This window comes from Podarcis tiliguerta (genome assembly GCF_965153285.1).
Source record: "Podarcis tiliguerta genome assembly, chromosome: 10".
NCBI classification, from domain to species: domain Eukaryota; kingdom Metazoa; phylum Chordata; class Lepidosauria; order Squamata; family Lacertidae; genus Podarcis; species Podarcis tiliguerta.
In genome coordinates, this window is record NC_139543.1 from 39,388,858 (window position 1) to 39,411,923 (window position 23,066).

General features: G+C 40.9%; 1 protein-coding gene and 2 long non-coding RNA genes across 4 annotated transcripts in view; 1 reads left to right on the forward strand and 2 right to left on the reverse strand.

Moving 5' to 3' along the window:
* The window catches only part of USP44 (ubiquitin specific peptidase 44), a 12,919-nt gene extending 8,521 nt beyond the window's left edge, over nucleotides 1-4,398 (reverse strand). Inside the window, exons 1-2 of one of the 2 annotated variants that reach the window (XM_083401056.1) lie at nucleotides 4,250-4,389; nucleotides 3,530-3,619 (exon numbers count right to left, since the gene is read on the reverse strand). The gene's annotated coding sequence lies outside the window, so the exon portion shown is untranslated. Of the gene's footprint in view, nucleotides 1-3,529; nucleotides 3,620-4,249 lie in introns of both variants that reach the window. The other variant, XM_083401055.1, reaches the window with a different exon arrangement.
* A 956-nt stretch (nucleotides 4,399-5,354) lies between these two features.
* LOC310658762 overlaps nucleotides 5,355-23,066 on the forward strand; it is a 50,029-nt gene continuing 32,317 nt past the window's right edge. Inside the window, exons 1-2 of the long non-coding RNA XR_014502482.1 lie at nucleotides 5,355-5,749; nucleotides 6,312-6,532. This is a non-coding gene — a long non-coding RNA (uncharacterized lncRNA). The remainder of the gene's footprint in view (nucleotides 5,750-6,311; nucleotides 6,533-23,066) is intronic.
* On the reverse strand, nucleotides 12,355-16,327 carry LOC310658763. The gene is made up of 3 exons (XR_014502483.1): nucleotides 16,219-16,327; nucleotides 14,876-14,929; nucleotides 12,355-12,675 (listed from the first exon to the last, which is right to left on the reverse strand). It is a non-coding gene; the product is annotated as an uncharacterized lncRNA (long non-coding RNA).

Here is a 23,066-nt window from a genome sequence, read left to right on the forward strand (position 1 = left end):
GGTTAGGGGGAGCAAATTACTTGCCTTGCCCCGGGTGCTGACAACCCACGCTACGCCACTGTGATAGTGAATTCTATGTCTTAACTATGGACTGTGTGAAGTGCTTCCTTTTTTTGTCCTGTAACTTCCAACACTCAGCTTCACTACATGATCCTGGGTTCTAATACTATGAAAGGAAGAGGGGGAGAAAATTTATTTCTATCCATCTGCTTCACTTAATGCATAACTGTACACACCTTTATCATGTTCCTCCTTACACCAAATGTCAAAATCGTTCCCCATAGGAATAAATTCTTCAGTATGGCAGAACCTTTTCCGTCTATCTGAAAATTTGCCCTAATCAGCATGAAGCATCAGTTTAAGACACATCTATTTAATAAATCACGGCTCAAGGTGGTCCACTGACAAATATTAGGATGGGGCACAGCACTTACACTTGTCACTACATCTGTATACCATGACAAACAAGCCCCATGTGCCCTTGTAAAGGAAGATTATGAAACTTTAGCCTGACAAGGAGTCAAACTTTACTGGATACTCCCATTGTTTCATTAGCACATATCATTCTGTTCAGCGTTGCACCTATTCCTATCTACTGAATTACAACTTCATAAACATAGCATTTTAAAAACTCAGTTTAGAAACACTTTTTTTTAATTAGCTAAGCAGTGTACATTAATTAGGATAAAATATTTATAATTAAATACTGATAATAATCAGGCTTTAAAATGCTGATAAAAATCAACAGAATCTTAAGAACAATAAACATAATTAAATTACATGTCTGGGTAGGCTTCCTTAAACAAGGAGGTTTTTAGCAGGCATAAAACCCCCCACAAAAAACAGTGCAATGAAGACACCTGCCTGATATTGATAGGCACAGAGTTCCAGAGCATAGATGCTGACACATACTAAAATATTTTCCTCACAAGTGCAGAATGGATATTATATGGCACTTGTAAAACTGCCAGTACCACAGCTTGAAGAGGTCAAGTAGGCACATATGGAGTGGCAATACTTCAAGTAAAAGAGTTGACGGTTTTATATACTAATTGAAACAAGCCAGAAGCCAGGAGAGTTCTGTGAGCAGAAGTATTATATGTTGACAGGATCTTACTCCTGTCAGCAATTGTGCTGCAGCATGCTGTACTAACTGTAGTTTCCAGATCATGCACAAGGAAAGCCTCACATAGAGCACACTGTAATAATTCAACCATGACTTTACCAATGCTTGGCCTACTGTGCTCAAACTATTCTGGTCCAGGGACAACAGCAGCTCCCGTCAACAGTCGGAGTTGATAAAATTATTATTATTTATTCAATATCTATACTGCCCTACACCTGAGGATCATAGGGAGGTTTACAATATAAAAACACAAATATGTATAACATAGTAACAAACAAAAACAACACAGCCGGTTTAAAGGGCTATAGATAAAAGGCACCCCTGGTCACCCTTAGATTTTGCACCACAGACAATTTGCTGAATTTTCCCTCATGGGATCCAACTTACAAACAGTTGGGACTCAAGCTCAGCTTACTTTTTCTCATTCAGCCACCAGGCATAATTGAACATAGTTCAATAAGATGTGCATTATGCCATTTTATGGGTAAATCACCTTGATAATTATTAGATTATTTCTTTCCCTTCTACCTTTAGCCATTTTTTGTTAAATAAAAAGTCCAAAATTCTTAAGTCTTTTCATTGTAGATTCTAATGCAAGAGTAAAAAAATGAATATAAAAATGCAACAAAAATGCTTTCCTACAGTTAAATAAACAGAATACCTGTACATCAAGGTTTTCTGGCTCATGTATTAAATACAATTTTGAAATAACTGAGCAAATAGCCTCAATATATATCATTTCACTTTAAATACAGTCCTTCTACCTGCTGTCCTACCTCACTGACAAAATGCAAAAGTAAAAAGTAATCATTCCTTCTTTGGCCTCTACACACCATTAAATAATCACAGAACAGGATTTTTTAATATGAAGTAGAAAGTTAAATACAAATGCAGTAGCTTAACTTATTACTAATACAAATAGGCACTCAGTGCTAGATGCAAGTCAAAAAATATGAACTCCTACTATCATAAATCAGTATTTACACACAGGACTCAAATTATTTTCATCACTGTTCCTGTTTAAAGGAACAATTCCCAAACTGGTGCAGTGCAGATGTCAAGCACAGAAAGTAAGTTACAAATGTTAAGAGCTGTGTAATAGAAATTAAATGGTGAATAGCATGTATAACCAATACATGATAAATCTGGTCTAGCACTTTAAAATTGCATCTTAGCAGTACAGTCCTATACATTAGGAGTAAGCCCCAGTGAATTCAATGAACTTACTCCCAGTTAAGTTTGTATAGGATTACAGCCTAACAGCACAATCCTAACTATGTCTAGTCAGAAGTAAGTTGTATTGAATTCAATGGGGCTTACTCTCAGATAGGCAGGGAAAGGTGAGGGTATAGGGGGGAATTAACATCTTACTACAATCATTTACTTCTTACAATGAAAAGTGTTTCTTTGGCTGCAATCCTAACTATGTCTACTCAGAACTAAATTCAAAGTGGCTTACACCCAGGTATGTGAAGTTAAGACTGCACCCTGAAACCTAGATCTTCATGACCTTTCCATGTAATAAAGTTCATGCACTACCAAAGTAATTTAAGTACATAAAAACTTAACAAATCTCAACCTTTTAGCATTATAATCACTTGCCATCATTAAAGTCACAAACTTTTGTGTAAAATATACTACATGCAGTACTCCTTTCTACATAATCACTGTTAACCCAAAATTCTGTAAATAATAGGCTGGCTTTTTTGCATACAGTTTTGTTTCACTCCAATTTACATTTAACTGCAGCTCCATGCTGACCTATTAGGAAATCTACTAGTTCACATTGTTTCATAGATTTCCCCCTCCCATTATCTTCTGATACTTTTTCAATGAGTTTTATGCACACAAACCCTAAGTAACAAAGATTCAAAAAGTATGCCTTATTGTCAGTTACTCAACACAACAGAAGAGTTCAAGTGTGGGGCCAAGTGTGGATGCTTATTCTAAGAATGATATTATAAATCATATAAGATTTATTAAGAAAATGTTTCCTCTACTCATTCTGGTCACTAGCTTCTTCTTTTTTTAACACATTCATTTGTGATACTCCTATCAGTGGATGTTCTTTAAGAAATTGTGTTTGCAGACACAGCCTTCAGGTGCATAATCAAGATCACTTAAGATATATTTAGTAGTCCTTTGTATTCTCAATCAGGATAGTTAAGGGACAGTAAACAGACAAGTTTCTCCTATTTATCTTTCTTCTAATCTGTTCACCTAATCTATGTCAGCTATTACCAACAGGAAGTATTCCAGATCAATGAGGTTGCAGGTGCCAACTTCCAAAATACAAGAAATATGTAAGGAAGGGTGGATGTAAGTAAGATGAGACTTATTAATTCAGAGGAAGTGACAACATACTGAGTGTATTAACCTCGACTTTCAAAAGCCACTACAAACCTATTCCAGGTGCAACAAGTGCTTCCTTTGAAAGATAAGAGTTACATCTCTGAAAGTAAACATCTCAACAGGTCCGCAGAAATCTGTTCCCTTTAAAATAAATAAATAAATCAAGGCAGAAGTAAAAGCTAGACACCCATTTCCACAGCATAAAAAGTTTTTAACACACTTCCTTCCCATCCCACCATCTCAAAACGAAAACGTCCAGTCATCCAGAACCGGCTTTAACCTATGGAGGCCGATAACATGGGGACCGTCTCCACACGAGCAAGTTACCTATAAAACATTTGTGCGCGCGTGAATCAAGATGCACATCGGGGAACCAGTCCACTCGCAATTATTTAAAAGGATGCAGCTAATCCAGAGCCCCCGACCAGCGCCCCCGGGACTCCCAGCACTCCGAGGGGCGCCTCCGAGCCCCCTCTTTCTCGTCCCAGGATAAGGGAAGGAGCCTCTCGACGGGATGGCGAAGAAGCCGAGGGAGAGAAGTTTCTCCTTCCCGGCTCCTTCGAAGAGGCGCCAAAACCCCAGCTCGGGAGCGGGGGCTTCCCGGGTGACGGGAAGAGCAGCGGAGGACATTACTTGGAAGAAGTAACGGGCTGCTTCCTCGCTCTCGGAGCGCTTGGCATCCCCCGGCTGCCCCCGACCGGACCCCCCACGCCACGCCACCCGCCTCGCCTCCCGGAGCGCCTGGGTGCGCCAGAACCCGCCAACTCTCACCGGACCGGCTCGAGCCATGTCCCTCTGCTTGCGGCGCGCTCCCGCTCAGCCGCTCAGCCCCTCGCGCAGCCGTCGTCCCCGGCGCCAGCGCCCGCCAGCAGCAGCCGCCGCCATCTTGTGCTCCCCGCGCCTCCAGCTTTTCAGTGTCACAAGCAACCGCCCCCTCGGCCGCGTCAGCGCCGCGCCTCCCTCGAGCGGCTCTCTCGCTCGCACACGCAGCGGGGATCCCGCGGGCGGCGCTTGCCTCGTGGTCCTCGGTGGAGTCCCGCTCGAGCGTCTCTCTCTCTCGACCTGCCATAATAAGAGCCCTTCGCCATGTGCTGCCTCCGCCTCCCCTCTTTGGCGGTTACTATTGAGCCAAGGTGGGACATGGGAAGCTGCCTGACACCCAGTTCAGACCGTTGGCCCATTCAAGCTCAGCATTGTGGACACTGACTGGCAGCGGCTCTTCGGAGTTTGGGACCAGGGAGCCCTGCCAGGCGGTGCCTCAGAAGCGTCTGCCGCACGGCGGCCCTTTCTGAAGGTGAAGTCTGGCGGCCTGGCTGCCGCCCGCCCCAATACATAAGGTGGCCTTGGCCGCCTGTCTTGGATCGGGTCCCTGCTCTTCTTCTTCTCCTCAGCGTACCAAGAGGAGAGGAGCGACTGAACGCTGTTAGGGCACCACACAGAGAAGGTGGAGTGTGTGGAGGCTCCCGCAACCGAGCAGCCTCCTCTTGCCGAGACTCTTTGGGCGCTACAGCAGGAGTAGAAGCTGATCTTGCTCTTCATTTGCTTATGTGCTTTTTCCGGACATCCATCCTTCCCCGTCAAGCTGCCCAAAGAGAAGAGCGAGCGAGCAGAAGCGCCAATTGCCTCTGTAATAATGGTCAGCCCTCTGCTGTTCCTGGGCAGCCCCACTTGGCCTAACTAACTTTGCAGAGGGAGAGTATTTACATTTCTTGTTTTAAAACTGAGTGCCACCGAATATAAGAAATAAAATAAGAATTTTACCTACAATTAGAAATCAATATGAATCTTTGATGGAGATGCACTGTGAGCCACCTGAATGGAAATTTGTGGGCATGCCTCCGTTTGGGAACCCCTGCTGTAAAACATATGTGGAAGAAAGCACCACTTACGCAGCACTTTAGATCCACTCCCTGCCCCCTGTTAAGGTGTGAGGAAGCATGTCTTTAAAAAAAACTGCACCTCCTGCCATGCAGGAAGACAGGGTCATTGTCTTGTTTCAGATGCTTCTTTCAGGCCAGAGAACAAAGCTCTCCATTAGCAACATGATAGAGCTTATGCACATGGATGTAGTAGGAAGAATTCTTCCTTTAACAGACATAGCTGTATTCCGAATAGTAAGCTATAGGAGTTGGGTCAGCTTGGGCTGGAGAGCACAGCCCTATAACACTGCAGATATTTTGAGGACAAAACAGGCTGCGAACAAAGCCAGAGTTAGGCTGTGAGTCTGGAGTGTGCAGGAGTACTAGCAGATGAAAGAATCACTGGTAAAAGGTATGTGGTTCAAAACACTATCCCTTTAGGTTTTAGGTTGCATTATCATCTGTATTATTGGTCAATATGACAACCTTGTGAGGTTCCTCCGGCCTCATGAGGAGCCTCTTCAGTAGGGTTGGTGAGTGTGGGCCCCGCCCCCCAGGCCAGGTGAAAGGGCCTTGCAGGGAGCGGCCTCACAGCTGGGCGATGTTCCTCTGGCCTCATGCAGCTACCTCTACTACAAGTAGAGGCTACCACAATGTCCACCCCTTACTTTAGGGAAAGGCCCTATAAGGCGGTTTACATTAAAAATGTCAAAAACAAATTTAAAAGAATAGACTTTGAAATTATTCTGGGATAGTTCTAAGAAATGTACCAGAGTGTTCCATTGGAGTAAACGTGTTTTATGTTTTAAGCAGAAAACAAATACAAAAATCTGAAATACAGATTATTACCAAATCTGCAATCCTATACAGACCATCTTTGCTGTGAGTCATCGATTTTTAGAGTTGGAAGGTATCATCATCATCATCATCATCATCATCATTTATTATTTATACCCCTGGCTGGGTTTCCCTAGGGTCATCTAATCCAATCCCCTGCAATGCAGGAGTTTTGAGGAAAGCATCCATGCTAGATGACCTGCTCCCTGCCTTGGAGGCCTTTTTCCACCTGGGCTGGGAGGGCAGGGCCCTGACTGACTCCCTCCAGCCAGAACAGACCCAAGCCATCAAGCCTGAGCTTCCACAGCCACTGGCCGCCATGAACCACCATTGGCAGGATTAACAGCAACAGCAGCAGGTATGGTCTGAGCTTATGATAATATTTTAGTCCTGTTAATTAAGTTGTTTTGAATGTATACTTTATACTTGACTTTCTTCAGTAATGTTTTATTCTGGATTGTTTTATTTTATGTTTTAATGTGCTGTAAACCACTCCGATAGTATTTTTTAAAATAAATACCGGTAAATAAAATGGTATAGAAATGAAATTAATAATAATCATAGGAACTTGGGAGTAAGCTCCACTGAACATCATAGTAAGAGTGCAGTTTTCCTGTTTAATTCATTAGAAATAAATAAATAAATATTTTAATACTTCAAGCTAGTATCTCAGCAGCATAACCCTAACAGTGCTATGGAGAAATAAGTTTAAATGATTTCAGTGGGATTTACTTCCTGGTAAATAGGTAGTCTATAATTGCTTTGCACTTACCTGGGAGTAGATCCCATTTAATTCATTGAGGCTTACTTTTAAGTAGACATGGATAGCTTACACTGTCTGAGTATTCTACAAATTTTATAACATTATTGAAGTGCTTCAGATTGCTTACTGAAGTCCCACTAAGCACTGTAATTGAATTGCTGCCCTATTTTTCAGAGATCTTCCTGCCTCTTCTATCTAAGAATAAAAGAAAATGTTACAGCCCATTCTTATGCTGATTTGAATGGAGCTGCCCCTCCTCACTCAGCTTCTTAGTTCTTTTACTACTTCTCTTTTACTTGGGATTTTCTTTGCCAACAACCCCTTTGAGAATTTACTTTTATCTTTTCTTTTAATACTTATTTTTAGCAGAAAAAGCAGATTAACAAGATTTTGCCTTGACACTTTAGGAAAGAGGTTTTACTTCTCAAGAAATCTCATCTAGAGATTTTATGCATTTAAAGCACTATTTACTTAAACTTGAATATATTCCTGTTTCTCCTGTGAGTTCATGATTATGCTATTTTATTGTATTCGAGTTGTAGTCTGTCATATAAACTAAATTAATTATAACCCTGGGGAGTAGGCCAGAGACAGATTCTAATGCAATAGGAATGCATCCATCGGATTTTTCCATTGTTCTTTGGATATGTATAATGTGATTTGAGGGCTTATTTAAAAACAAAGGAATTACCTTATTGCAATTTAATGTCAAACATACAAACTGAATCTGGTGTGGTAATTGTTGTTCCAGCAAAGTCATTGAAGTTTACAAAGTCATTACAGATGGCTAAAGAGATAAGACCAATGAAATGCTGTGATCAACTTCTTAGTTTCTTCAAGAGTTATGCCTGCAGCAGTAGTACATCCTACCTCACTTCCCACAAATACTCACTTCTTGAATAAATTGATGGAGAAAGTGGTGGAGCTGTTGCAGGTGTTCCTGAAGAATACAGATTATGGAGAGTTGGGCAGAAGGAAGGCAACTTTGTTTCTGCTTCCCAGTCTCTCAGCAGCTTTCGATACCAATAATCATAGTATCCTCCTAGACCTGCTCTGTCTGAATTGATATTGGGGACACATTCTGTGGCTACTACCTAGAGGTGAATAGTGTTGGGAAATGTTTTTTGCCCCGTGTTCCTTGCACTATGCTGTGCTGCCATGAGCGATCTTGTCTTCAATGATGTTCTACTTCTATATGAAGCCAACAGGAGTGGTCATTAGTAATTTGGGCAAAATGTCAGTAGTATTCTGTTCTGTTTCTCCATAACATCTGAGTCAGAAACAACTGTGTATGATCTAATGTTTCCCAATTTGTGGTCTGTGGACCCCAGGGGGTCCATGGCACCATTTATGTAACAAAAACTACCATATATCAACTTTTCAAACGTAGGGGGATCCATGGCTTGGCTTTTGAAAAACAGGGGATCTGCAGTACTTACCTAACTGGAAACCACTGATCTAGACCATTGTCTTGGTTTCATAATGGACTTGGATGAGCGAATCTAAACTAAATTTGAATCCTGGGGAAAAAGAGACACTACCGGGTCTTAGAGATTGGTCAGTTGCCTGTTCTGGATGGGGTTGGACTCCATCTGAAAGAACAGGGTCATAGTGCTCCTGAGTCCATCATGGTTGCTGAAGCTTCAGGTAGCTTCAGTAGTTAGAAGTTCCTTTTATCAGCTATAGCTATTACACCAAATATGGACATTCTTGGACAAGGATAGCCTGGCCACAGTGATTAATGCATTGGTAACTTCAATACTCCAATTACTGCAATTTACTGTGGAGCTACCCTGGGATCCCTTCTGAAAGCTCCAACTGGTGCAAAATGCTGTTGCTGGACTTTTTTGAGGATATACTACTGCCAGGATATAACTCCAGTGCTTAAAAGCTTGCACTGGCTGACTATATGCTACTGGGCCAGATTCAGAGTTCTTGCATTAATTTACAAGGACACCTTAAGGACCACCTGATTCCTTATATCCCTGCCCCATTACAGGGGAGTCTTTGTTAGTAGTACCCCATTCAACTCCCACCCGGAAACCAATGTCCCCACTGTGGAATGGTGTATGGATCCAGAATTGGCCTCCATGGTCACTTACGGACTCATTGTTAAAACCATGTTTATGGAAGACAATCTTACTTGGCTATGAGTGATCGCCAAAGAAGAAGAAGAAAGATTGCTTGGACCCAACTCTATGGAAATCCTTCCTGGCAGAAAGCATACAGGCCTCCTTCCTGTTGAACTTCAGTGCCTGGTCAGCCCCCCCCCCTTTCAGCAGGCACTTTAAATAAAGTTTTCTGATTATGTAGATTATTTGACGGCTTTTATCTTTAGTGTATCTTTTGTAAACGTATTGTATTGTATACACCTTCTAGACAACAGTGCTAAGCAGAATATACCGTATTTTTTGCACCATAACACTCACTTTTTTCCTCCTAGTAAGTAAGGGAAAATGTCTGTGCGTGTTATGGAGGGAATGCCTATGGGTGGCATGCCTACGGATTTTCCTCCTCTAAAAACTACGTGCGTGTTATTGTCGGGTGCGTGTTATAGAGCGAAAAATACGGTAAATAGTTGAAGTAAATATTTGTTTATTTTATTGTTATTTATTTACGTTATTGCTTTAGCTATTTTTACTTTTTATTTGTTCATTTTCAGAAGGACTCTAAGGAGTCCAACCCCCGCTCCCCAGCTCCTAAGGAAAAAAATTATACTGGTGGCCCTGGGGGATTCCACATACATCTGAGTAGATTGTGGAATTGTGCTTTTGCTTAAATTAGCTGAATTTGTTAAATGCTAGCCACCCACCTCGGTGATTCTATTCTGACCTCACAGAAATATAGCAGCCTATAGATCCATAAAGGTCGAGTGTGTCTACAGCAGAGATTAATCACATTATGAACTTCTTCCCAGAATATCAGTCAGTAATTGAGCTAGTAGTTTGGCTGCAGTTGGTAGTGACAGCTGGGAATCCTGGTACTTTTCTCTAAGGGTGGACAGCTATCTATCATAATCTTGGCAACATAGACAAAGCTTAAATGGCTGTGCCTTGAGGGACTCTGAACAAAATATTTGAGAGATTTCAAACAGAAGCCTGAGGAGAAGAAAAACATTGAGGATTGATTGAAGATGAAACAAAAACATTGTGCCACCACTTTGTCACCTCCAACCTAGGGAATTGTGGTTGTCTTATTAGCCAGATCTTGCGTCTGTGGTTGCTGCTGTTGAATACCATGGCGATTCTCAATAAAACCTCCCTCATCAATGATATGATTGTGGATGAGGAGGTCAATCTGGTATGTATCACTGAGACCTTGGTGGGAGAGCAAAGCAGAGTTGGTCTCACCCAGCTATGCCTCTAAGGTACTCAGGGCAGCATCAGGGCAGACTTGAGGGTCAGGAAAGGGAGTTGCTTTGGTCTTATAGAAATCCCACCTCTCTCTCTTGGCTCTGTGTCCAGTTAAATGGGGATCTAGAGTGTTTGTTCCTGGTGTTGGATTAGGAATTTTTCTGGTTTACCATCCACTTCACTGCCCATCAGTTTTCCAGCCTGAGCTGACAGAGCTGGTCTCTGAGGTGGGATTCAGGACTCCTAGACTGCTTGTTTGGGGGGATTTCAACATCCATGATGAATACAGTTCAGAAACTTCAATGAGTTCAGAATTCAGCAGCCAGATTGCTCACTGGGGCAAGACAGTTTGAGCATATTGCACCACTCCTGGCCCAAGTGCACTGGCTGCCAGTCAGTTTCCAGGCCCAATTCAAAGTGCTGGTTTTGACCAAAAAAATCTGAAACAACTCAGGACCACAATACCTCAAGGACCATCTCTTCCCACATGAACCAACCCAGACCCTGAGATCATAATCTGAGGCCCTTTTTCATGTGCCCCCTCCACGAGAGGTTTAGAGGGTGGCAACACAAGAACAGGCCTTTTCTGTGGGGGCCCCCCATTTGTGGAATGCTCTCCCCAGGGAGGCTCGCCTGGCACTTTTGTTAAATATCTTCTCGCAAATCTTTGGTTAATTACCAACCTTTGAGCTTTGAAACGTGTCTCGTGTGTGTGTGTGTGTGTGTGTGTGTGTGTGTGTGTTGTTTTGTTTTGTTACTGTGCAAACTACAAAATGCACTCTCCCTGACATGCAACCTTATTAGGACATTTTCCACATTTGTACAGCACCAAGCACTCACCAGCAATGAGGATGATGATGATTTTAATTTCTACAGCACTGAGTACCTGGTAGCAATTATAATCAACATTTCCATGTATAGCACCAAGCACTCACCAGCCCTCAGCCGGAATCGCCTATGATCAGAGATGCCGTGACACTCAAAAGCCAGTGTGGTGTAGTGGTTATGAGTGGCAGACTAGGGTCTGGGAGACCAGAGTTCAAACCCCCACTCAGCCATGGAGTTCATTGGGTGGCCTTGGGCCATTTTCTCTCTGTCTCTCTCTGCCTAAAGCTAGCTCACAAGATTGTTGGGATTAAATTTTGAGGGGGAGCACCCATGTACCCCACATTGAGCTTCCTGGTATAATAAGGTGCAGTATATAATAATAAATGCAGTATATAAATTGTTGTCCAGCAACATTTGAAATATGAAGTCAAAGTGGAGAAGGTGACCAAGGCAAAAAATCAAGGAACGGGTGGGTGGGGGGCAGAGGGAATGGGTGGGCAAGGGAAGTAGGAGGAGGTGTCAAAGTAGAAGAGGAAGCAGCTGCTCTACTGCTGCTTTACAAGGTAGGGTCCTTGTAGTTGCTGTGTAAAGCAAGGGCAGCCCCAGGGCAGTAGCTTGCTTCTCCTATAGACCTGCTGCTCTTTGGACACTGAGTGAATAGGCTTGCTGCTGTCATACATAGGCTATGAAAGCAGCAAGCCTATTCACCCAGGCCAACCACCCAGAGAGGGGCAGCACCTTAACGAAGAGGAAGAGAAGCCACTGCCCCACTGCCACCACCACTTTGCCCAGTGGCTATGGCTGCCCCACTGTGTAAAGGAGCAGCAGGGAAGCAACTTCCTCTTCCTCCCCAGTGCCACTTCTCTTAGGCATCGGCCTCATCCTGTGTCATTGGTGGGCTGGCTCTGCATAGAGGACACAATGAAGCCAATGGCATCCCAACACAATGTAATTCTCTTCCCCAATCCCATTGAAGTACCCTACTGAAATGACCCAAACCACCTTGGAGTCAGAGGCAGTATGCTTCATTGAGAGTCCATTTTATGAAGTCTCCATTGTGTCATGAGTTAGGTGATGTCCTTATAATTTCTAATTCTAGTGTACTAATAGTTTAAGATAAAACACCTCAGGATAGACTTAAGTTTAATAAACTGAATCTCTTTTTTTCTGCATCTATATAAGATAGCACTATTAATTATTATTATTTTACCACCAACAGTAAATTTCTCTAACAAATATTGCTATTGTTTTAATGCACCCTCAGGAATCATAACTGGAAGGTGTTGAAATAGGAAGGTGAATTTAGGTTTCCCCCAGCCGTGAAAGATTATTTTTCTTATACTGCGCAAGTTATTACTTTACATTTATTGAAAGGGGAACAAGATTTCACTTTCATAACCTCTTTAGATGTAACAATACTCAGGTGTAGTGTTAGGTTTGAGAGCTGTTGCAATCACCTTTGTTCTGTTACCCAGGGATGTTAATAGATAGGAGGATGAGCACATGTGGTAATTTATCTCATGCCCTATGGAAGTCGCTGAGCTGTTTCTGTAAGCACTGGAATGACAAGCAACATATTACTTAACATCAGTAAAATGTCATTAGTAAATGTATTACATGCTGCCTACTATTAATTGTAATTCTCTGCTCAGATCTTGTTTGCTAGCCCTTCAGTAGTTCCTGTAAAAGGAACTGAGGAGCAGGGGAAGCCTGCTTGGTGCACTAGGATAATTTTATCAAGTGTGAGTAGTACACATTGACTCTAGCCATAGCTTCTGAAGATGAATAGAATTGTTGGATTGCATTCAAAAAATTTGATCTAACATTTAATTTATGTAGGAGTGTCATTAAAATTGGGCATTCTAAGTGATACAAAACGTGAAGAGCATAAAGCGATAATAAAGCTGAGGGAATTGATTTTGTTATAAAGAATAGTATTTCCTCACAGAATTTGACAACTGACATCTTGGCATAAAGCCAGTCTGGTCTATTCCAGTATATTCTTTAAAGTAAAGTAAGGAAAGGAAAGGAAATATTAAGCTGGGCTGCTAGGTTGGAAGTGAGGAATTTAGCATATTAAGAGATCAATATGGTGGTACTACCCTTGAGAGAAGGGATCGTTACCTGGTTTTAATATGGCTATGAGGTTCAATCAGCACCACATTTCTGGAATCACACCCCATTCTAAGATTTCATTAGGTTGCTTTAAAAAAAGCAGACTCAAACCCCACTAAAAGACTTGTAAAATGCCCCTCCAAGCCCATTAATGCCTAGGATCTTGCAATTCTTTAACTTTTCAATAGCTGCACAGGGGATATAGGCTAAATTAAATGGTTATTCTGTTCCTGGCTAAAGGACTTGATTTTGATCCTTTTAAAAAATGACTTATGCTACCAGAGCCTGGTATATCAGACAGGGCCGGCTGTTTCATGGGGCAGAGGGCTTCACAAGGCAAATTGTAAGGGGAAGAAAGTGGCTAGAAATGTGTGCTTACATGGTCTGCCCTGCAGCCTCTATGCTAGCTTGCTGCCCGAGTGTGCGGTGGAGGACTCTGTTCCATCACCAATGCTGAAGTAATATTCAGCTATCAGTCTACTTACAGTTTTTGGTACAGAACGGGGAATATACCATATTGTCATTCATCTCAGGCAACAAAAAGGCTTGGGCCACTCCTGATGTCAGAAGTAACCCATCCAGGGGGTCCCTGGCACCATTCACATAACAAAAACTACCATTGATATATTATTATTATTTATTATTATTTTAAAAAAGGGGGGGTCTGTGGCTTGGCTTTTGAAAAACAGTACTAAATGGGGACCACTGGTCTAGGCAATAGTCTTGATATATCTGTTTCTATATTGATACAAGAACCTTGAACCTGTCCCAGTAGCATTGAGACAGCGAGTGCAGATGATTTATCAGAGGTGTCACTTTAGCTTTGTGTTTGACAAATATTTATCACTGTACTTATGACTTGTCAGGGTTTCCAGGAAGTATCAGGGTACAGTTGGACATTTATTGCCATGCACTGCAGATATGCATCTCAGGTCACAATGATCATACTGTCAGTGCTGCAGCTTGTGAGGAAAGCTATGGAATGCATTTAATGTATGAGATGACATATTTGGGTGTCTCCATACCACAGGGTCCAGATTACTTACTTACTTATTGCATTTATATTCCTCCAAGGAGGTCAAGGCGGCATGCATAGTTCTCCCTCACAATAACCCTGTGAGGTGGATTAGCGAGTGACTGGCTTAAGTGAGCTTTATAGTTGAGTAGGGATATAAACCTTGGTCTCTCAGGTCTGACACTCTTGACTGCTACACCACAGTGGCTATAATCTACATTATATCTATATCTATATCTATATCTATATCTATATCTATATATCTATATCTATATCATCTACATCTACATCTACATCTTTATCATCTATATCTATATCTATCATTCCCATGATCCACTAAATTATTTTAAATTTACAAAGAAAAAGTGTATGTATTCTCAGATATGCTTGGCAGTACAGTCATAACTAATAATTTATTCAGTGATTTGGATATGAGCACTTGCTTAAGAACATCCAAAGTGCATTGCTGGATCAGGCCAAGGTTTACTTAGTCCAGATTTTTTTGTAGGAATCGCAGCAACCAGGAGGCACTACTAGGAAGCTCACCACTAAATGCAGAATACTTCCTCACCTTGCCATAAAATATGCAGTTTACATTAAACATTTCCACAATAAGATTTTACTTACTTTGATTTGGCCACAAGATGGCACTCCAAGACAACAGCTCCCATGTTTCCCTGCCTGCAGATGGATCAAGTTGATTAATATTTGCAGACAGTTCTTGAATATGAAATATTAATTATATTGAAGATATTTCTTATTTTAATATATTGGGACCTTGGTATAAAATAATTAAATAGGTCTTGCATTCTCACAAAATAAATAAAAACATTTATTTTATTTATTTATTTAAAATAAATAAATATTCATTCAACAAGAAGGCCTCCATGGAGGTCAAAGCCATTAAGAAATCAACATACAATAAAATCATAATAAAAAAAAAAACAATTAGTCATATGTTAATACATTAGTAAAATAGGCTGCAGTTCAAAAGCAATGCATATGCTCTGATTTACATGCAATACTTATTCATATTGTTTTAGTACTAGTGATTTTCTGAAAATATTGTAATTTGCATTATTCCATTATTTAGCTATTGTTCAAAAAATACTTTTCACATTTTTATTCCAGTCTCATACAAGTGGTGACCATTTTGTGTGTGTTCAATTGACACACAACTACCGATGTGTGGGTTGTTTTGGACCCAGAAGAGAGCAGAACAGGGGCGGAAAAGGGTAGGCTTATGTGTGCTCCGCCAACCTGCTGGTGAGGAGGGGGGCAGGAACGCAAACCTCCCCCCCAATTGGAGGTTGCCTGTATAGGATAACCTCTTTAGAGCAACTTTGTGAGGTAGGTTAGATTTAGGAGTAATCATTTGCCCCAGCAAAGAGCTTCATGGCTGGGTGGAAATTTGAATTCTGGTCTTCCCAGTTCCATCCAAACACTCTGAGGGTTTTCTGAGGGATTTTCTGAGGGAAGCCATGGCAGATGAAGTGAAATGAAGCCAGCATATGCTTGCAGTGTAATAGGGCCTTATTCTTTCTTGCAGGAGTTGAAGTCAATTGTTATACAGCGGTACCTCGGGTTAAGTACTTAATTCGTTCCGGAGGTCCGTTCTTAACCTGAAACTGTTCTTAACCTGAAGCACCACTTTAGCTAATGGGGGCCTCCTGCTGCCGCTGCACCGCCGGAGCCCAATTTCTGTTCTCATCCTGAAGCAAAGTTCTTAACCTGAAGCACTATTTCTGGGTTAGCGGAGTCTGTAACCTGAAGCATATGTAACCTGAAGCGTATGTAACCCAAGGTACCACTGTATTGGCATATAGCAAGTCCCATTCACAAACACCCTCAGCAATACGAAAGTCATCTCTCTGTCATATGTGAATGGAACTTAAGGCTCTTCACTTTCAGTTTCCTGAAGTGAACAGCGGCAAAATGAGACAATTTTCATACACTGCTGAGTACAGTACTTAGAATTAGAGTTGACTCCAGAGCGAGAAGCTGAGGTGTGCCCTGTTCTCAGGATATGAGTCACTCACTCCATCTAGAGGCAGCTGTTGTTAGTGAGAGATCCTTTCTTCTGTACTGAAAAAAAATAGTGTTGTGTCTTTGCTTAACAATGCTGCCATTGTTACCAAAGCCTGATGCAGAATAAGCACCATTTGTTTTAAGCTCAGTGTGCTTTTGGGGTATGGAGTTTAAGGATTGGCTTAAGCAGCTGGGTCTGGCACAGAATATCATCAAACGTCTATAGGAAGTTTGGGTTTGGGCCCAGCTCTGAATCCTGTATTTCAGGTGTCTTATCCTTTGGAATTACTTAGCGATGGAACTGTGGTGATTTTGTAATTTAAAAGTCTAAGACATAAACAGTTTTGATTTTGTTCTCACATGTAGACAGAATTGCTTGAGTCAAAGCATAATTGACCCTTTCCAACTTTAGTAGTATTTTTCAACAATATTTGTATGTGATTATTTGTGTCAGAAGGTAGACAGGTTGTTTGGCATCCGTCTGTCTCAGGAGACAATGGAAGTGTCTGGCTTCAGGGGTGAAGGCAAACTGTTGTCGAGTTAGAGTGCCTGCTGTGGTTGTAGAGACCAATATGGGGAATGATCACACATGTTTTGTTGCAGCTGGGGCAGATGAAGAAGCCTGTGTGCTGATGTAGGTTTACCATGGCATTTACAGGGTGAGCTCCTGTTTCTCAGTCCCTGCTCCTGCCAACCTAGCAGTTCGAAAGCACGTCAAAGTACAAGTACAGTGGTACCTCGGGTTACATACGCTTCAGGTTACATATGCTTCATGTTATCAGAAAAGTTGGTGCTTTGCTGTTACTTGTTGTGGGGGTATTTGCCCATGTTTCTGCTTATCTCATTATATGTTACAGTGCTTGCTGTATGAGCTGTCATTTACTGGGGTTTATGAAATAGAGAATGGGCCTCCCACTCATGGAATTGCTATAAATTTGTTACCATGTTTAAAATAAGTTATCCTTTGGAAGAGCATGAAAAAAAATAAAATGATAATCCATTTCCTTGAAAGCGCCCTTTCTTAACTGAATGTATTAGCATAGGTAATTCCAGTGAGAGCTTTCAGATAGTTTTCTTTTAATTTTTCATGAAATTACTTTTGAGCTTATTTACTACGGTGCAGCTACAAATAACTTCATTAAATAGATGTTCTGCCACTAAAGCAAGCTGTTACTTGCAATTGTATGTGAAATGTAAATAACCTTAAGGCATCATACTTGAAGGAGAAATTCCAGTCACTTAGCATACATAGTATATTAACATTGCTAACATACAATGAAAATATTTGATTCACTATGTACAAGATACTTGCCCATCTGGGTTCATCGAGGATCAGGGCGAAAGAAGAATTCAACAATTGCATTGGATAAGTATATATATTTATAAAATTCTGTAAGAATTACGTGGACTTATTTTAATGAAAATAAGTATATTGATTTGACACTTAAGGATTCTGTAAAGACGCAATCAATATTTTCTGAAATTACAGCATTTCTAAGTTTCGTTTTGAGGGCTGAGCTGGGCAACAATGATTTGTGCACAAATCTCATATCTCTGAGTAATAACAGCAGTGAAGCGAGCAGAACAGAACTGGAGCCCTGGGGGAGAGAAGGATCAATTCAACTCACATCATTCCCCCAATGAGAATCACCCCCCCCCCGAAGCTGCTGCTTGCTTCCTTTGTGGAAAACTTGTGTTTACAAAGCCCATACCTATAATTTTTCTCTAATACAGGGTTTCCCAAACTTGGGTCTGTTTTTGGACTATGACTCCCATCATCCCTAACTAGCAGGACCAGTGGTCAAGGATGATGGGAATTGTAGTCCAAAAACAGCTGGAGACCCACATTTGGGAAACCAAATAGAAGCATTGGTAAAGGAGTAGGGTGGGGGTCACAGGCAAAAAAAAAAAAAGGCATAGAGGAAAGGAAACACACACACACACACACACACACACACACACCCTGATAAATGTCAGTTCTCCTCCAGCTGCCATTTCCCCAAATTTAAAGACATGGAGATCTGATCAGCAGAATGAACAAAGAGGCGCCTAGGATGCAGCTTGGCCAACTTTTTGGAATCACTGAAGTAATTCACTTCAGTGAATTCCTCTCCACACAAGGCAATTTGAAGAAAGCGAAGTAATGCACCTTACCATAAAAGGAGTGCCGCTTCCGGAAGACCATTTGATGAAGTCATACCATTTAAAGGAGGGGCATAAAACTACTAAGTTAACTCCAAGTTTAATATTGTCCCAGTACACTTCCATGGTAAGTCCTGTTTCTTGGCTGTACAGCTTTAGTCTTCAGGTAGGGGCTGATAGGACTGGAATGCTACCTCATGAAAAATGCTTCCCATGTTTAGACAGTGCACACTAAACCTGTAAAGCTCATTCTTTCCATTAAATAATTATGGGCACCTTAGTTTGCTAAGAGTTGCTGAGAATTGTAACTGTGAGAGGTTAACTACAGCACCCATGACTGTTTGAGAGAAATAATGTGTGTTAACTGTGCTTTAAGCCATGCTTCTCTCTGATATGATTGTTTTCTCAGCTGGAACTTTTTCCCCTGATACCTAATTTTCAATTTTAAGGGTTTGGGAGCCAGGTTAAGGGAGCCAGATGAAGACGCTGCTGATCATTTCAGCCCCAAGTGAAATATAAAACAGTCTAGACGCAGGTTTATCACCTTAAGGAGAACTAGGTCAAATAGCTTTCCCCCGCAAAGTGATATAATTGCATCACATACTGCATCACTAAGTCATCTGTATCAATCTGCCAAATGGTAAGCAGGATTTCCAAAGCATCAGATGCAAATGTTGTATAGATTCAGGTATGAGGAGTTTTCTTCTAATTTTGAATTTCTATGTAGTATTTGAGGTAGTTGAACTAAAAAAAAACCTCAACCATTGACTTCACCCAGCAGATAAATTATATTCAGTTAAAATAACAATGCACTGAAAAAGAAAAAGATTCCACTAAGTGATAGTAATGATGATTCAGCTTACTATTTGCATTTTGAAAAAAGCCATTTAACACTTCTACCTGACCAAATAAGTGAGCATTAAGATCAGTTTCCTTTTTAAAATTTATTTTCTGTATAGATAGAGATGCTTAATTTGCATGCGTTTTACTCCGTGAATGTTGTGTTAATGTGAATGAAATACATTTACAATGTGTAAATAGTTGACTCAAAGCACCAGTTCAGTTCGCATGAATAGGCCTTTTAAGCTTCTTTGCCCTTTCTGCCCTGTGGTTGAATAGATAAATAAAGAAAAGGCACCCTTATTATTTTTTGCGGAGTCTTAATTTAAAGATCTCTGCTAAATCAACTAAACTCAGCCTTCACATTTTTACCCTATCACTTACTGCTGCTTAAGTTGCTTGGCACAAATTCTATAAATAACTTGCTGAAAGAGCTCTATTTTCAGGGTGTGTTAAAACTAGACTCTCTGTTATGTCCCAACAACAGCAGGGTCTTTCCCAGACATACAACATGAAGTCTTGAAGCTGATGTGATAAAGCTTCCTGATTGGTATAATTAGATGGATGGAGCTTTTATCCTTTGACTTTTTTTCCTTCAGTAGCGTAAATCCCAGAGAATGGGAGGATAATCTGTGAAGAATTCCCACAGGAGTAAAAAGAATTTTCAGAACCTACCATTTTAATATTCTATCTAGATAAACTGGACTAATTATTTAGAACCAGCTCATTTGCTGTAAGGTGGAATCCGCTGACAAAAGCTTCTGTTTCGTGAAAGGCAAAAATGCTCTTGTCATAAATAATAAAACTATATCCTTAGCAAACAACCACGTACCTTATATAGCAAAGCATATATAGTTATTTTCATGTAGAGAGTTAGGCCAATTTTTCAGGTTGTATTTTGTAGCATATCTTATTATCAAGGACAAAATATACAAATATTAAAATGATTGACACTGAATTGGCAGGACGGGATGAAATTAGTGTTCATATTGGGCTTCCACAATGGCTTCCACAATCCAGGAAGCTGAAGATATCTTATTTAACAGCACAATTCTACACTTGTTTACTCAGAAGTTTGGCTTGACATGATATGTGAACCATCCCATTGAGTTCGGTGGGGCTAGCTTCCAGGTACTGTAGATGCTTACAAAATCCACATTTTCTCTAATTGCTTTGTCCCCTAGCAGTCCATACTCAAGCGGCTTGCTTTCGGGCATGTTTTCAAACCCAGAGTTTCTATGTCCATACCTGGTGGGTGTCTCCTTTTTTCACGCATCACTGTTTCCTGCTATGCCTGTCTCTAAGTCTACCTCTTTACAAACCACTCATTCCACAACCAACTGAGCAATGCCAGCAACTAGGAACAAAGGGAGGCTTGGGAGGGAGTGAATTTGAACCATCCACACTGGAAGAGCTGGGGCAAGAAGCCTGCAAATTGTTGAGTAATAGTTTACTCTCCTATACTGTTGCTCTCCTATATGTACTGCTATTCAAAACGTAGGGAATCTCCAGATCTGGGGAAGAGAAAGTGTGGGACAGTGTTGGTTGGAAGATAACGAGGGGTTCACAATCTATATTAAGCAGATGTATGACTTAGGTTCATGGTTTTAATAGTTATAATAGTATTTTGGACACCTGCTTTGTTTAATTTGTCAGGGAGAGTCTCAGAATTTTAAACTGTTGCTTTTGACGTTCTAACCTAGGGGATTTCAATCAGTGTTGAAATCTGAGACAGTTACTCTTTCAGCTTCTGTTATATTGGCGTAGATGAGGTCTGCTTAGCGCTATCATCTTATAGGAAGTTTCCTTACAGCATATAGACTGCTGACAATGGACTGCTATTTATTGTGAAGGGCATTTTAAATTACATTGCTCTCTCTTCCAATTTGCACAAAATATTACAACCTCAAACCAGGTTGAGAATTCTGGATTTGGAAAAGGTATGAGGAGCATGATGTGCAATACAAGAACACAACTGAGGGAACAGGGATCAACCTTCTAATGTATTTATAGTTCATGGATGAACAACTTCCTTCAGTTAATTCTTCTTTTTCCTCAACTTCCACCGATTTAACTTTGAGGAACTGGATATGAGCATTTGGAACCCTGGCCACTTGCCAGAAGCATGCTCCAGCCGCCTCTCAAGTGTCCCTTATTATTAGGGAAACAAAAGGGGGAAATCCCAGAGGTGGTTGTGCAAATGTTTTGAATAAAAATCTCTCTTTAAATGCTCAACACATTTGGAGTCATTTCAGGTTCCTCCTCAGGGAATTTTAAGACTGCTACAAGGGGATACCATTTCCACTCTTCTTGAATGCAAGAGCACCAAGGAGGCTGAGAGAAGAAAAGGGAATATTATATCTCCACAGAGCACTTTTAAAGCAAGTCTAAAAGCAGATACATACTGTACTGGATTTAATATTGCAGAAGGGCAAATCCAGACGTGGAAGTAAATTCTTTGTCTGCTTATTAACAGCTGTTAATAATGATGTTGTTTATTTGATGCACTTGCATTTTTTAAAAATAATTTGTTTGCCTCACCCTCATTTGAGATAATGTTGCCTTAAAAATGTAGGAGTAGGACTATTTCCATTAGCACCAGTGATGTTTACTTTCTGTTATGCTAACATTTCCTATAACTGTCATATGGATAAAATATAGGCACAGTGTAGGTCGAGGTGGGATGAAATTTTTCAGCTGAAGGACTGTGTTCTACATACCAAAAGTATGCATGGCCAAAGTAAGAGAGCCCCCACATATATTCACCATGCCACACACAGGCATACAGTCATACCTTGGGTTGAATACGCTTCGAGTTGCGCTCCGTGGCAACCCGGAAGTAACGGAGAGCGTTACTTCTGGGTTTCACCGCTTGTGCATGCGCAGGCGCTCAAAATGACGCCACGCGCATGCGCAGAAGTGGCAAAAAGCGCCGCATGCGTGTGCAAACGTGCTGTCACTAGTTACGTTTGCTTCTAGATGCGAACGGGGCTCCGGAACGGATCCCATTCATATCTAGAGGTACCACTGTACCTACATACACTTTATATCTCTATCTATCTATCTATCTATCTATCTATCATCTATCTATCTATCATCTATCTATCTATCCCCTTCATTCATAATGTGTTAATGGTTTTCAAAAAAAGTGAACATGAAGCCTAGATTAGGATTCTGATGGGGGTGTAGAGGAAGAACCCCTTCTCTCCCCCCCCCCCCCATGTTTTCCCAGTCTAAATATGGCCTCTTGCACTTGCCATTTGCATTGGAAAGAAAACATGCATTTGCCAATGGAAGCTTGCTTTCCAATGCAAATGACATGCACCAATGGGAGCTTTCTTTCCAATGCATATAGCAGATGATTAATATTTGGGACAATAATAGGACACAACGAGTTAAAGTCCTCTAGTCCTTGCCAAAATCCCAATCTGGATTGGGGCCCCCTTTGCCTGATATTTACCCATTCACATAATTACTCACTGTGTGAATGGTGTCACATCTATTTTGGCCCTGAGATGCATGTGAAGGAAACAAGTAGTGTTGCTTAAATTAAAAGCTATTTGCCTTTTCTTTACAACAGCAAAATGGGACAAAGTATAGTTTATTTTTCTTTATTTAATTTAATAAAATGTATATACTGCTTAATTTAAAAAGCTTCTTTATAAAATATAAAATAGACATTAAATCTACTGATAAAATCAGTTGTTAAAACAAGTTTGCCTCAATTATATTAGATCATTACATAAAGCCATAGAAAGAAGCAGCACCACTATCTCATTATACCTCACAATTGCAGTATAAGTATGCA